Genomic DNA, 16,564 nt, shown 5'->3' with positions numbered 1-16,564 from the left:
TGGAATTTTAATATTCTACGATTATCTTCTTCAAGCGTATCCTTTACCAAGTGCTTAATTATTGTCTTTATAACAGCCTCAGTTGTAAGAACGAGAAAGGCTGAAAATTTTGTCGGTTTATTCTCTAATGTCCGCGCTAGACCGAGTTGGCTCCAAAAAAAGGGGCAATCATTTCCCTTAAAAATATCCTTAGCGTCAGTGATGGGATTTTAATAGCGGATCGTCGCCTTAACGACGCTCTGGTAACTTCGTTAGCTTCGTTATTATCCTGATATCATCCGCGCCGGCTAACTTTTCTTGTTTTGCATTCAGCTTCGACGTTATTGCGTTTTGTTCCCGCCATTAACACGTTCCTTGTTAGTCTGCCATTTTTTATTTCTGATCATTTTTCATTTCGACAATTTACGAACGAAAATTACATGTATTTTGTGCGCTTAAACATTTTTTGGATTGGTTATCATTGACCTCGATCGATAATAAATGACCCCAAATAATGGGTAGTTTAACTGGTTCTTCTCCAAGATGTATTTTATTTTTTTTAAATATAGACAACAGTCGAAAGATCACAATGCTAGTATTTTTAAGAGCTCAAAATTCCATAAAGATTCGCATAAGTTTACCTAGCTTTTGCTATGATTTCTTTAGGAAGAAGTATTGACTGAACAACCATATTCTCTTATGGATTCAGCCGTATATAAATTTTTAACAAAAATCAGGCGCTATATCGAGAGTTTACTAAATGTTTTCCTCTTTCCACCCGTTGTATCCATAAATTGTGCAATACAGGAAGATCGTTGCAGTTCATATTTATCTGAATATTCCCCGCGCGTGTGTTTATAAAAGCTTTTTAGCAACAATATGATGTAGTGAAACGTGTAAACAATGTATTCAATAGTCCGTATTATTTTCAGGGGAATAAAATAAAATCCTCGCACTTGCTGTCTGTTAATTACAATTTGCACCGCAATAAAAGTAAAATAACGCGATGCCGTCTAATTAGATTAGTAATAAAATAATCTGTTCGTTGTACTTGTGCTGTAACTCAGATTGCCGTTTGAAATATATAATCGCGATTTAACCACGGTAGAAATTACATTTGCAACCGCTGGCCGCGCCAGTCCTGTTAAAATATTCAAAGACAATTTCCAGCAGTTGTAATGCTGTCACAGCTACTATGAAATAATAACTATCATCGACACGAATGTTCAGCGTTCAAATATAGTTCCTTTAAATTTACACTATTACTTAAATTAATTAAACTTACATAACGTTGGAGCTAAAACAATTAAATAACGATCTATTATTGCTTCTATAGTTTGAATTGCAAGCACATAGGATTTGAAGTTGAATATAATTTTAGTATTTCTTGCACCGTTCAAATATTCTGCAAATAAGGTTCACAGGTTGTCAATCTTACAATATTTTTTTCTATGATCTTCAAAATCAAAATTATTGTACAATATTGCAATGTCAAACACTCATATTTCAAGCAATTAAAATCAATAGTGAAACTCAAGTTTCTATAGTCTTCATTTTATGCAGGATGTATATTCTAACATATCAGATACATTTTAGAGAAAAGTTTGTGCAAAAATGTACCTTATTTAATACTGACATTTGTAACAGAGAAGGTATAATCGATTCGATTAAACTGCTAGTAAACATTGTTCGATAACTGGCTGTTTTCCTTAATGGGAGGTTAACAGGTCAGGCTTGTGTCAATTTCTTGAATAATCAATTCCATGAATTATTGGAAGGAGTTCCATTAGATGTTGCACGTCACGTGTGATTTATGCATGACGGTGCACCGTCCCATTTCAGCCGAATAGCCAGACAGTTCTTGAATGAACGATTTTCTAACAGATGGATAGGTTCTGCAGAACCTATTGCCTGGCCGGCTCGTTTCCCGGCTCAAACCACTGAATTTTTGCTTCGAATACCATTTTAAAATATTTGTTTATACAACGGCCATCGCGGTGTTGCAATATTTTTGCAACGCGTATCAAAAAAAAAAAATGCTGACGAATTCAACAAAATATTTGGAATAATAATGAAATTAAAAAAACGCAAAGCACTAAAAAATATACTTCCACTGCTTTTTTTTTTATTTTTCGTGATTACCTAAATTAAAAATAACGAGGTTGGGGAGTTTGGTTGTTCAACGTAGCCACAAAAATTACGATACATTTGTAATTTAACCTTTGCTCCAAGATAAAGAAAACATTCCACGATTTCCCCCTCGATTATTCGACCCTCGTTCCTATTAAAGCCGGGTAATCGAGGGACTACTGTTATCCCCGAATTAGTCTTAATATAACCTTTTTTCCACGAGACGGGGACATTCCCATAAATAAACCGTGGAAAAATTAACGAACAAAACCGGCGGATTTAGAAAATGTTTCCTTTATCGGCGCCATGGCGATTCGCCACGCAGTTGAAACTAAACGGAATCCATGCGGTCTAGGCGGAACTGCGGTTCCAACGGAGTCACGCTATAGAAACGACTTGATAGCTCGAACGGAAAATCGCATCTCTTCTTGTGAAAGAAAACTCGATCTCGCGCGGAGTAAGAAGAAACGAAAGAAAACTATCCTTTATCGAGAAAGGAACGAGGATTCTTCAAAGGCAGACAGTGATGACGCCGAAAGTATGTGATCATTTGTTCTTTGAATCCGCAGAAAGGTGTGTTAGGCGTTTGGAATGCCAAGATTGCATGCACGAACCACAACAGAATTAAAAATAATTTTCTTGCCTGTGTAACTTAACAAACTTTAATATACTTTGCTGCTATATGTGCTATTTAAAAATATCCAGGACAGTCGTATTCTAATTTCTGATACAATCATCAAAATAAATTCTTCTAAGTATTCAAACTTTTTAGTAGCGTCTTGAGAATTTCGATTTTCTATGAAAATTGTTTGGATCGGATTTACCAAATTCGAAGATGTAGAATATATACTACAAAAATAAATGGGAAGAATTCATAGAGAACAAGTTTCTTTGTGGTGCATCAAGAGTGGGGCTAACTGTTTCTTTATAGTGAATCACGAGTGGGACTGTTTCTTTCAATGAATCACGAGTGAGACTAACTGTCTCTTTTTAGTGAATCACAAGTAGGACAAACTGTTTCTTTTTAATGAATCACGACTGAGACTAACTGTTTCTTTATAGTGAATCACGAGTGACACTAACTGTTTCGTTATAGTGAATCACGAGTGAGACTACTGTCTTTTTTATGATACAGTGACAAACGTTTCTTTTTATGATCACGACTGAGACTAACTGTTTCTTTATAGTGAATCACGAGTGACACTAACTGTTTCGTTATAGTGAATCACGAGTGAGACTAACTGTCTCTTTTTATTGAATAACAAGTAGGACAAACTGTTTCTTTTTAATGAATCACGACTGAGACTAACTGTTTCTTTATAGTGAATCACGAGTGAGACTAACTGTTTCTATATAGTAAATCATGATTGGGACTGTTTCTTTTAATGAATCACGAGTGGGACCAACAGTCTATATTTTTGCACCATGCTCTATGCAAATGTACTTGCGATCGTTTTACCGTTCCATTTACAATTTCATGGAGCTCTCATTAACAACCAACAGAATTTAATAATGTCCTCGATATAAGCGACATAATTTCGTTACGACGACTCCGACCTATCGATGCTCGACGAGGAAATCGACAGGCGATATCGCCTTCGTTGAAAACAATTCGCAGACGGCGACCCTGCGCGTTAACGTCGGAAATAAATCGGCTCGAAACGGGCCACGGGCGCGAAGGGTGCATAAAAGTCGTCCAGCAGCCGGCTGAGTTATGTGACACGCGAATACACTTGGCGTAAACGTTTCGCGGCGCTAGATCCGACGTGACGTACGATCAGAAAGCAATTTAATAAATTTCATGCGCTGTCCGATGACAGGATGTCACCGGCAGACACGGGCGGTCGTTTATACGCGCGGATCCGCCAAGATCGCGGATGATCGAGCGCTCAAGTTCGTCATTAATCGCGCGAATCGACCGCGGGCCAATACTTTCGCGGTTGTAACCCGGATGGAGAGCTCTCCATTTACAAACGAACGTTGTTCAGATGCGAATTCATTGTTATAAGAATGGAAATTCAGAGGAAATCTAGTGAAAGATACCACACTTATATTTAGAATCTTTAACGATTTCAATGCGAGCTAATAAAGGCGAAGACAAATAGTAATGATTAGATTGTGGATGTTTATGCAAATAAATATGTTTCTAGGAAAGAGTGGAACCTAAATAAAAGTTTGTTTCATTACTAGAGACCCTTAAAAATATATTTTTCATAAAAATATATGTCGAAACATACTGCATATGTCATGTATGTTTATTGCATTTCTTTTGATAAAATTAATGCTCATATGGGCTTTCAAACGTCTATTTCAGTCTACTAATTCAACGTTTGCATACGATAGTCGTGGCAGAAATAACAACATAACTATTTATACATCTCGTGTTTACCTATAGTGCATCATTGTATATTTTGGCATATTATTGATACATATTTGACATGTGTCACTTACATATTTTATTGACATAAACATCCTCAGTCTAGTAATGATTAGACTGCGGATCTTTAGGCAAATTCACATTTTTATTAAACGGAAGCTTCGCAGAGGGCTGTCTCAACCCCTAAATATAATAATTCGTATCTTACTTTAAGTATTTCTTATATTTTTGCATATTAAATGCATTCTGTAGTTTTTTGAGGATTAAAATTTCCCATAAATGCATAAACATCCGCAGTCTAGTAATGATTAACCCTATATGATCTGTCACAAGTCTGTATTAAAAGTAATAAAACTTTAGACGCGTGCAGTTCCGAAACTACTAGAGCTTTATCCATAATTGAGCCACTGTTAGAAGCGGTAAAGCTTCCCCTTTAAAATGGCTTTTGGTTTTTGTCTATCGGACTTTTCGTTTCGGAGATATCGTAATTTATGTAAAAGGTAATTTTTTCAATTCTTCTCGCACCCACTAACCGAGTGACCGTAGTGTTTACTATTTACTACGAGCTCGTGCGGTCAATGACCTCTACAAGGCCGTAGTAAGAAAGTAAACAAACGCTTTGGACCCTTGTATCTCCGAAACTAGCCACCGCATCGACTTGAAACTAAAATCCCTATATCTCTGAAACTAATAAAGCTATCGACATGTTCGAACGCTCATTTTAAAGGGAATTTCATCCTCTATCCAATGAACACATCAAATATTCTAATTTATGCTGTCTTCCATGTTTATTTTCACGTTTACTTTGACACTATGCACCCAAGGAAGTTTCAGCAATTCCTATTGATTTATTTAATTGAAAATGAATTCAAATTAATGGCCAAAATTTTTTTCATAAACAATGCTTCAAACAAACACCATTTTCAAGTATATCAACTATTACATTTTATGCTACGTCGTAAATAAATTCCTATGCCTTGATTTGGTTGATTATTTTTATTTTTCGAATATAATCTTTCTTCTTCGTGCTTAAATTAACCAGCAATTGCTCTGAGTTAAGACCTCCTTTCTTGAAAAATCGAGGAAGCCCACCTTTTCTCAGATTTATAAATTTTCTATTGTCCGAGCAACTTGTACGCGTCGTAAAAATTTTATGCACGGGCTGAAATTCCTCCATTGAAAAAGATGTTCACCTCTATGGCTTCTTTTAATTTTTCGCGAGAAGAAACTTATTGTCCCGCGAAGCTCCAGAGTCGCGGAGTGCTTAATGAGTTTGAAGGGAACTCGATCGCATCGAAAAAATTGAATCTTCAGCGTCTTTATACGTTATATCGCGTAATAAATTATGAACGATTGAACGAGGAGGAACTTCGTTCGGAAATCCAGCGCTTCGAGTGCCGATTGTTGGAGGCGAAAGCAGAATTATTTGAAGTGCTATGCGCTCGAAATATTCTTACGTTTATTGTCTTTCATCTATTTTACTATCATTGACTAAAGTCATAAGAAATATTATGGTTTATAACTTTAATACAATTTAATAAGATTTTCGTTAGATATTTTCCAATTTTTCTACTGGCTGCCAGATAAATGACTTTAAAACGTTAAAAAAATAGAAGTAAGGAATGAAATTAACCGGTGGGGCCGAAGTAGCGTCTTCCTCGATCTTCAGACGTCTTTTCGAGGGTTTCCTGCTCGCCTATATTTCCCAACGTCGTTATCCAATCGCATTTACGCCCGATAGACTCGTTTCAGAATCGCGGCTTTCCACTGGCCTCGGACTTTGCAAGCCAGATCTCTCTCGAAACACTTCATCCCAGTAATTCTCGGCCAGCCTCGAATATCAAATTCCACGGGTTCCTTCGTGGAAGGCTTCATCGACTCGCAGCGTCCTTCTTCCGGGCGCAAGGAATTAAACGGCAAACGAACTGCGCCTGGGATGATTTACAAAATTGCATTCCTGAAGCAGGTTCGCCGCAATCGCGTCGAAATTTCGTGTATTGGATACGCGTCGAATTTATAGCGCGGTATTTTCTACACCAGGCTGTTGCATTATGGCGCAATTTGGCCAAACATAATTTACGACTTTGATCAGCGTGCTCGAGCGGGAGAAGCTTCGAAAAATCGAGAAAAACCAGCGTGGAACTGAATTCTCAGAATAGATTCTCCCATCGTAAAGTAAATTTGCAGAAATTATTAACGCGAAAGGCAGTTTCCATTGATCTATCTTTATCGTGACAAAATTGGGTGTACGAATGCTTTGTTGACTCGCTGAGGATTTTATAATTTATTTTTAAAGTAAGACCGTTCTAAAATTCGCTCGTTCGCGCGAACGTGGAATTAAATGATCATCGATGCCAGGCATACGTGACCGTGGTCATTCGCGGGAATCGTCGAATCACACGTACGCGACGCGTGGAACTTGTTAAGGTCTCGAATCGAACGCGCGTACCCATTCGGCGAACTATTTCCACGGGAAGCTCGTTGGCGGAAGATTCGAAAAAGGAACACGTACCTAATATCCGAGCCCCTATTACGCACGGAAATTTGTAGTCGGCTATCGAAATTAGCGAGTCGTCCTTAGCGTTTTGCTCATTGCTATTCCGCGAAGAAGGCACGCAGATGAGAATGTTAGACCCGTGGATCGGGGATCGAACCGATTGAACGTGATCGGAGACTGTAATAGGCATTAAGATGTCCCGGAAAGTATTACTCATTTCGAAACCTTAATTTAAGAATCGATGGCTACGATAATGATACGAGATCTTGGCCCACTCTTCTGAAAGCAATTGTATTACTTAGAACAGGCGATCTATAGTCTGAACACTGTGAAAATGAAAATCTTGATCATAGGTTTAGCTAGCATATTACAAAATTACTGTTTTAAATGTCAATATAAATTGTCTTGTGATTCTACGTTCAAAAATGAATCGAAAACGTGAGATAAACTTTTCTATATGATGCTTCGTTTTCTAGATATTCATTTTAAAAAACACTTGTGTGCTCCATTCATAAACACGAATTTTATGAAATTCTGTCGATATACGATTACTATATTAGAAAGAATGTCTGATTACACGTTATTTCTTCCAAATATTATGTACAAATACAGTAGATACTATAACCAGATTTCAATAAATCGTCACGTGCCCCAAACAGGGTTCAAGATCAATTATCTCGAAACCAGAACGTAATATGGAAAAATTTTACTACACGTTTTCGATTTAATTTTTAAGATAGTTTTAATTATTTGTGAGTTTTACTTCCCATCGTGGGAAATGATTTAAAAAGTGAAACTTTAAGACTTGTCAGCATATCGTTAAGACCGAAGAAGCGTGTCCTTACAATTATGGGCTTGGGAACTTCAATGTCTGAAACGTGGCAAGTTTGGTTCCTAACACGAGTTACCGAGTAATTGGTAGAACATGAAGCAAAATCAATCGGTAGCTCAGGGCTACCGAGGTCATGCTACCCTCACCACACCATTCGACTAATACCCTACTCGATCTTCTGTCTCTTCGTGCAAATCTGCAGACTTGGCCGGATTAATAAAATCCGGTAGAGAAACTGAAGAAGACATTTTAAATATTTCGCTAATGGTCCATCTAGACTCTTAGAATATTTAATATATGATCCATGAATTTCACAGACTTTTCGTTTTTTTAAGACTCGATAATACATTAAGAAATAACAAATTATTTTATCGAAAGTGTGACTTTTCTTATGTCATAATATTAATTTATTCGAGTGTGTATAAAGTCTGTCTTTCATGAGTTCTCTCAAGCAGACGTATTTGGGTACATGCCTTTCACTGCACTAATTACATGACCGCTTCAATTTCGCTTCCAGAATATTACATCACGCGCGTTATTAACTCTGAGAGCATTAAAAGGTTAATTAGTAAGAATATTTGGACGAGTAATTCTGGGGTGAAGTAAAATGGCTGGAAAATTTTTGTTTCACACCCATTTCGATGACTATTTAGAAATTTAAGTTTCACTCTCCAACGAGGAAAACAAAAGTAATTCTATCTTGTGTCTTCGAAAGTATGAATTTTTTAGTTCCAATGACCAGAATGAGCCCCAAACGTAATAACTGTTCATACGGATACAATTTTAATCCAACGAGCCATATTGCAAAACAAATGTTGCACGAAGAAGATGTAGAAAATATGACGTATTCCCCAAGCACGTTTCTAATGACATTTGGATCAGTTTGAAAAGAATTACACCCCGGTTGGTGGAGACTGTAACAAGCAAAATTTTATCTCAGAATCCGAATGATCTGCACGAAACAAGAAAGAAAGAAATAATAACGGTGGTTTCAACGAACGATCTTAAAATGCGATCTCCGGGCAGGGGAGTCCGAACGAAGACGAGGAGCATGTAACAGGAATATCAATTAAGTTATGACGAATAAACTTTTCTAATTACGCGGCCGACCGTGGTCAGGCTCGATGGGAAACGTCGGACGGAGAACTAATTGCAGACCTCTGTTTCTGCACCTGTACGCAGGTATCTTGCATCCCAAACTAACCTGCTTTGCATGCCGCGTCGGAGGCAGATAGAGAAGGACGGAAGAAACGGGGCGGAAGCGGGAAGCGCGAGAGCGAGAGTGGGACAGTGAGCGAATTGTTGCTTGAATGGGAGAATAAGTAAGCGAGTGAATGAACCAAGAGACTGAATAAGAGAGTGACTGAACGAGAACGCGAGTAAAGAAACCATCTCGTGAAATGGAAGGAGGGGAAATAAGACGAGGAAAAAGAGACCAGAGTGGAGAATAAGATCCGAGGAGTACATTCTCCGAGCGGGCCAAGAGAAACAGAACGCGTGAATGTCTTTATTGAAATTAAACCGCGAAGAAATTTAACGCAATTTTGTGTCTCTCGATGGCGTTCCTTTCACGGGTATTGTCATGACAGTAAACTTGGGGCCTGAATATATTTACAATGTTTTGATGAAATATTTGAAATAAACATTAGAGTTTCTACATGTTCTACTTTATTTGTACGATCTGTTGCTATGAATCGTTATTGATGAAGGTTGGTTTGGTTTCTTATTTTTCGTTTCGAAACTCAAAAAGGTAGTATAAAGCGACGATGATATATGTTGTGTGCCCTGTAGATCGTTTTTTAGTGTCTCCAGAGCTAATAGAGTGACCGACCTTGAGCAAATCAGGGACTTCGAGTATTCGGTCCTTTCATTGACACAGTTTCACGAATCTCTGGCTCGATTAAATTTTCCATCGTTCTTTTAATCGCTCGTTTGCAGCAAAACGTTCCAGAAGCCATATTTGTATAGCGAACAATTAATTGTGAACAACAGTCATTGTTCACAATTCGTATGCAATAAGCATGCTACAATTCAAAAAGAAATTATATGTAGCGACTATGAAAGGACGAATAAATGGATATTTGTTTCTGTGATGCATAGATGTTCTTAATCTATCTTCTATGTATTTCAAGTAATTTACTAAACATTATAATTAAAAAAAAATGTTAACTCCAAATATTTTATCACTTTTGGGTCACATTGGACCCTGGTAACCAACATATGGCGGAATCATGCGTTATACATTGGGATTTCACGAGTTTCTAGTTCGTGTAATTTTCATAATGCAAATTTAGTATGAAATTAATCATGAGTTTACGATTAGTAGCGTCGATTGGAAATCCTGCGAAACTCACACAAAAATTGTGCCTCATCCATCATTTTTCTCGATAGTAAATGTTATTCTAATTCTAATAGAATCCCTATTCAAAAGATAGTCTTTAAAAGGTAATTATACTGTGATTTACTGACTAGAAAGAGTATTGGATATCCAACAAAATAAATAAAATTTCAGGAGCATAATATATTGACGAAAATATAAAATTTTAATGATAATCGAGTGATCACAAACTTTAATTATTGATGTCATCTTAAAAATCAAATTATATTGCAAATTGTGAGAAAGCGATCTATATGTGTTTAATTTAAATAGACCGTCGAGATGGGCGTTGTTCATGTCGTTGAATGTTTTGTTTCTTTCGTCTTTGAGATGCGTTCACACGACGTTACTCGGTTGTTGGTTGGTTGGCATCTCGAGCTGCAACAGCTAACATGCGCTCGTTCATATTTATATATTTCCTGTTGTATTAAATATATTACTTATTTAAGCATATACTGTGTGTTAATTCTGTCAGGTTATGGGCCCAGACATGCCTCTTAAGTAATATAAAGGAAAAAATAAGTGTCGAAGTGTTTAATACGTAAAAATTCGTACTGGAATATGGCTGCATCTAGTATGTTCTCGAGCATCGAGAAGTTAAAGGAGCACAATTATGATTTGTGGAAGATACAGATGAGAAGCATATTAACGTATAACGACTTATGGCAATACGTCGACGGTAGTGAAGTAAAACCTGTTGAAAACCCTCAAGAATGGTTAAGAAAGGACGGAAAGGCTTTGGCGTTGATAAATTTAAGTGTTATGCATGGTCAGCTTCTTCACATAAAAAAAACGAATACATCAAAGGAAGCATGGGACAAGTTGAAAATTGTCTTTGAATCTCGTGGGCCAGTGAGGAAGGCGACTCTCTGCAAAGAACTTCTACGAATGGAAAGAAAACCAGGTACGACTATTGTTCAATATTTAAACGAGTTTTCTGAAAAAGCAGATCAAGTCAGGGAAGCCGGTATTCAAATTTCGGACGAATTATTGTCCATAATGCTGCTGATTTCGTTACCGAGGGAATTTGAAAACTTCAGCATCGCAATTGAATCGCGGGACGATATACCTACATTGGATAATCTTATGGCGAAGATAAAGGAAGAAGAGGCTAGACAGAATGAACGCGATGTGAAGTCAGGTGAGAGAGAAAACAAAAGTGATGCGTTACATGTAAAGGACAATTTCGATCGGAAAAAATATACACGAGCGTACGCGAAAGACTATAAAGCGAAGCCGCGAAAGTTTAATGGTAAGTGTTTCAGTTGCGGGCGATACGGACATAAAACTATAGAATGTAGATCAAAATCAATCGAGAAACGTGAAAATTCGTATTATTTAAGCGAAGCGATGACTGCGATTGCGTACAATACGGAACCGGTTAAAAGGTCGAGTGTATGGTGCCTAGATAGTGGCGCGACAAGGCATATGTGTAACGAGCGAAATAAATTCGAGACTGTAAACAATGATGAGCAATACAAGGTGTATACAGCCGCCGATCAATGGGTAGAATCAACCGGTATAGGTAATGTAAATTTAAATGCGAAAACAGGTAGATACTCGCCAAAATCTATTAAGTTAGAGGACACGTTGTATGTACCGAGTTTACGGAATAACCTTTTGTCAGTTTCTCGTGCCACAGATCGCGGCTATACAGTGACGTTCGAAAAAGATCGCGCGACGGTTAGAAATAAAAATAATGTAAAGGTGTTGACAGCCATAAAGCGTGATCAGTTATATATCGTAGACGAAAAAAATGAACGTGCGATGCAAACAAGCTCTGATATTAATGAAAAATTAATAAGATGGCATGAAAGATACGGACATATTAATTTTAACGATCTGAAAAATATGAAAGATGGCAAAATGGTCGATGGTATGAATTTTGCGACACTATCTACTAATTTAAATTGTGAAATTTGCGCGAAATGTAAAATTCATGTACTACCGTTTAAAAGATCCGAAAATCGCGAGAAAGGGCCACTCGATTTAGTTCACTCAGACATTTGCGGGCCTATGAAATGCGAATCTCTCGGGGGCGCGAGATATTTTTTAACGTTCATTGATGACTATTCGCGATATACTCAAACAGTAGTGCTTAGGAACCGATCGGACATACTCCAAGCGTTTAAAGATTTTAAAAGAAAAGCTGAAAGACTAACGGGTCGTAAAATCAAGAAAATTCGCACGGATAATGCGAAAGAGTATCTTTCAAAGGATTTTAAAAACTTTCTTAAAGAAGAGGGAATCGTCCATCAATTAAGTGTCGAGTACACGCCACAGCAAAACGGCGTGGCGGAACGCGCTAACCGCACGCTAGTGGAGATGGCGAGGTGTATTATGACACAAGCTAGTTTACCTGACTCTCTGTGGGCCGAAGCCATTAATACAGCGACATATTTAAGGAATAGAAGTGCAACAAAGGCGCTTGATGGAATAACTCCATATGAGGCATGGACACGACGGAAACCGTACGTAGGGTTTTTACGAATTATTGGAAGCAAAGCAATTGCATTATATAAGGGACCAAATAGGGGTAAATTTCAGCCAAAGGGCGATGAGTACATATTAGTAGGATACTCAGAAGAGTCAAAGGCATACCGTTTGTGGCAAAGAGGTACGAGGAAGGTAATTAAAGCTCGAGATATTAAATTTTTTGAAATACTTACAGGTAAAAGACAGCAAAACGAATTATTTATTATTCCCGATCCTACTATCGAGGAACGAGATGATAAGAATCCTGAGTCGCCAGAAAAAGATGATGAAAACCTAGAATCTAACCAACCATTGGATGATGGTAAGATGGATGAAACACAGAATCGTGTGGCAAAACATGGGCCAGGTCGCCCAAAGATTGAGAGAACGGGCCAAACAGGAAGACCTAGAAAAATATATCAACAAAGCAACGTTGAAGATTTCGACCCGATATTTGTGTCAGACGTTTTAAGTCGGTCAGACAAAAAAGCGTGACTAGAAGCAATGGAAAGTGAGTATGAAAATTTGCTAAGAAATAAAACATGGGAACTCGTACCCAGACCAACAGATAAAAAAGTCTTGACGAGCAGATGGGTTTTTAAAAAGAAAATGACTCCAGAAGGGGAAATTGAAAAATACAAGGCCAGACTTGTTGCGCGTGGACACACACAAAAATTTGGTATTGATTATACTGAAGTATTTGCTCCGGTGGCTAGGTATGAGACTATTCGCACCCTACTCGCTGCATCTGTGCAAGAGGAAATGCACGTTCATCAAATGGATGTTGTGGCAGCATATATACAGGGCGAACTAATTGAAGAAGTATATATGGAGCAGCCGGAATTGTTTGTTAGTCAAGGACGTGAAGAGAAAGTGTGTAAATTATTAAGACCATTATATGGTTTGAAACAATCCGGGCGCCAGTGGTATAAAAAGTTAGATAATTTTATATTAAGTAGTGGAGGTAGGCGCACAATTGCAGATCCATGCGTATATGTGTTCGGAGCGGGAGAAAACCGTGTAATTCTTATTATTTACGTCGACGATTTAATTTTGTCGTCTAGAAAAATAGAAGAAACTCGAAGCAATTAAGTCTAAGTTGAAATTAATGTTTAAAATGAAAGATCTAGGACCAGCGAGGAATGTATTAGGGATTAGCATTAAACGCGATGGAGAAGTAGGAAAAATTCGGCTATCCCAGGAGCGATACATTGAAGAGACGATTGAAAGATTCGGTATGCAAGAAGCAAAAAGTGTGTCAACGCCAATCGAATCAAATACAAAAATTACAATGGAGATGTGCCCTCAGACGCCTGAAGAAATACACGAGATGAAACATACACCGTACCGGGAATTGATTGGAGCGCTAATTTATCTCGCAAATGCCACGCGTCCTGATATCGCCTTTGCAGCCGCGACATTAAGTCGTTTTTGCCTCAACCCAGGAAAAATGCACTGGATCCTCGCGAAACGTGTACTTCGCTATCTTAAAGCGACATCGAAATATTGCATTACTTACGTAAAAAGTAACGAAAAATTAAAAGCATATTCGGACTCAGACTGGGCAGGAGACACCGACGATCGAAGGTCGTGCACGGGAAATCTACTAGTGCTATCTAGCGGTCCAATAAGTTGGAAAAGCGTAAAGCAATCGTCAGTCGCTCTATCTACGATGGAGGCTGAATACGCTGCTCTTGCTGAAGTGTCGCGAGAAATTGTCTACATTAAAAGATTGCTAAATCACATGGATTTTAAAAAACTAATAAGTGATCCCGTTGATGTTTATTGCGATAACCAAAGCGCTATTGAACTGTCAAAAAATGCTGTTTTCCATAAGAGAAGTAAACATATTGATATTAGATTTCATTTTACGCGTGAGTTGGTGGAAAATAACGAAATAATCATACACTATTTAAGCACAGATTCTATGTTAGCCGATATCCTTACCAAGGCGTTAAGTAGAGCGAAACACGAACGTTGTATTGAAATGTTGAGCTTATGTTAAAAATAAAGTTTAGTTTTAGTTAATTTAGAACACATATCGATAGAGGGGGTGTGAGAAAGCGATCTATATGTGTTTAATTTAAATAGACCGTCGAGATGGGCGTTGTTCATGTCGTTGAATGTTTTGTTTCTTTCGTCTTTGAGATGCGTTCACACGACGTTACTCGGTTGTTGGTTGGTTGGCATCTCGAGCTGCAACAGCTAACATGCGCTCGTTCATATTTATATATTTCCTGTTGTATTAAATATATTACTTATTTAAGCATATACTGTGTGTTAATTCTGTCACAAATCAATGTAGGTACTTTTACTATAAATATTCATGAAAGGGACCAATAATTAGAGCTTTAATAAATTCTGTAATATAAATGTAAATACCGAAATTTATTTTGAAAGAATATTTTGCCCTGCTTTAAACTTCGATTAATAATTTTTCATTCCCCGTGTAATAATTTGCCAAATCGTGAGCAATCCATTACTTAAATTAAGTATAATTGGCAGCCCTAATATCGAATTACTTGCTAAACTAAAATTTCAAAATGCATTATACATGGTGAAACACTCTGTCATTAATGTTTAAAAATTGTTAAGCATAGGAATAGAACATAGTTTTCGTTTTAGCTGAGAAACAAATTAATATAACATTTTCAGCGTGTCAGTAACACTTTGTTACGTACCACAATTGATACGCCATTTATTTTTCATCACTGTTTTAAACTATGTCACAAACTTGGAATAGCTAAATGGCTACATACTTAGAAACATTGAATAAATCATTACTATTATTTTTTCAAGTGCAGTATTACAGAAATAGTAGTAACATATATTTTGACCCATATTTAAAAATTTCATGGTAAACCAGAATGTATTACCACGGGACGCCATTACGGGTGAAAAGTCAAGCTATAAATACAGTATAAGTTTAGAAAACTTTAACATTTACGATAAATATAGGAAAAGATTTACTGAACCTTTCGAAATATTTCAAATTACTCTCATAAATCAACAAATAGCTGCTCTTTCGTTGGCGTCACACTTTTATAACCTAAAAATTGAAAATTATAGGGAAGATTCTAAGAAAAATTGTAAGAAACAAAATGTAAAAAGTTATATTATTTTTATTTTCTTGGTAATACTTGAAGAATACATTATTTCGTACAATGTGCACAAAAATACAAACGTTGTTTCCCACGACTGTTTAATAATTTGGGGATCAGAGGTTTCGAAAGTGTTGGGAGCCACTGGTTCGGAGCATTCAACGCGGAAATGGTCGAAACATACGTATCGATGTAACATAATTAACGTTTGGCAAATTCTGGCCGAATTTCGGTTTATCCGGCTAGCTGGTTCCCGCGCATTTGGCTGCCATTTTCGTGACCTCTGTATGGCCGTCGAGCGATCCGTACTCGCGGATTATGCATATCAACCGTGCATCAAAAGCGTTTCGCATCATATTCCGCGGTATAACAATTTAACTTTCAAAGCGACTCGTTACGATAAACCCGCGGCAATTTCGCGCTTTCTGTCTTCTTCGCGCGCCATATTGTTCTTCTCGTCGCTCGGATCATCTGCTGCGGTATTAACGAATCGACGGAACTCGGTATCGTATATTTTAAAAGCGAATCGACTTTGTTCCTTCGACGTACACTTCGTTGCAAAGAATGCGAAATGCAATCTTTCTGGTATTACACGAGAACGCATGAATACAAATTGCTGGACCGGGTATGGGGCAACAAAGGAACACCACCGAAACCGATAACGATGATGAATATTGAACGAAAGGTACCGAGAGATCCTAGAACGAAACTCACTCGCGGGAGAAATTCACTTTTCCGCCATGATTAGGGGGAATATTGTTGAGCTATAATTTCAAACGCAACGTGTGCACCATTT

The sequence above is a fragment of the Colletes gigas genome, unplaced genomic scaffold, assembly GCF_013123115.1.
Source record: "Colletes gigas isolate AHSC1104 unplaced genomic scaffold, ASM1312311v1 Colletes_gigas_Sc00019, whole genome shotgun sequence".
NCBI classification, from domain to species: Eukaryota; Metazoa; Arthropoda; class Insecta; order Hymenoptera; family Colletidae; genus Colletes; species Colletes gigas.
This window is presented reverse-complemented; position numbering follows the sequence as displayed.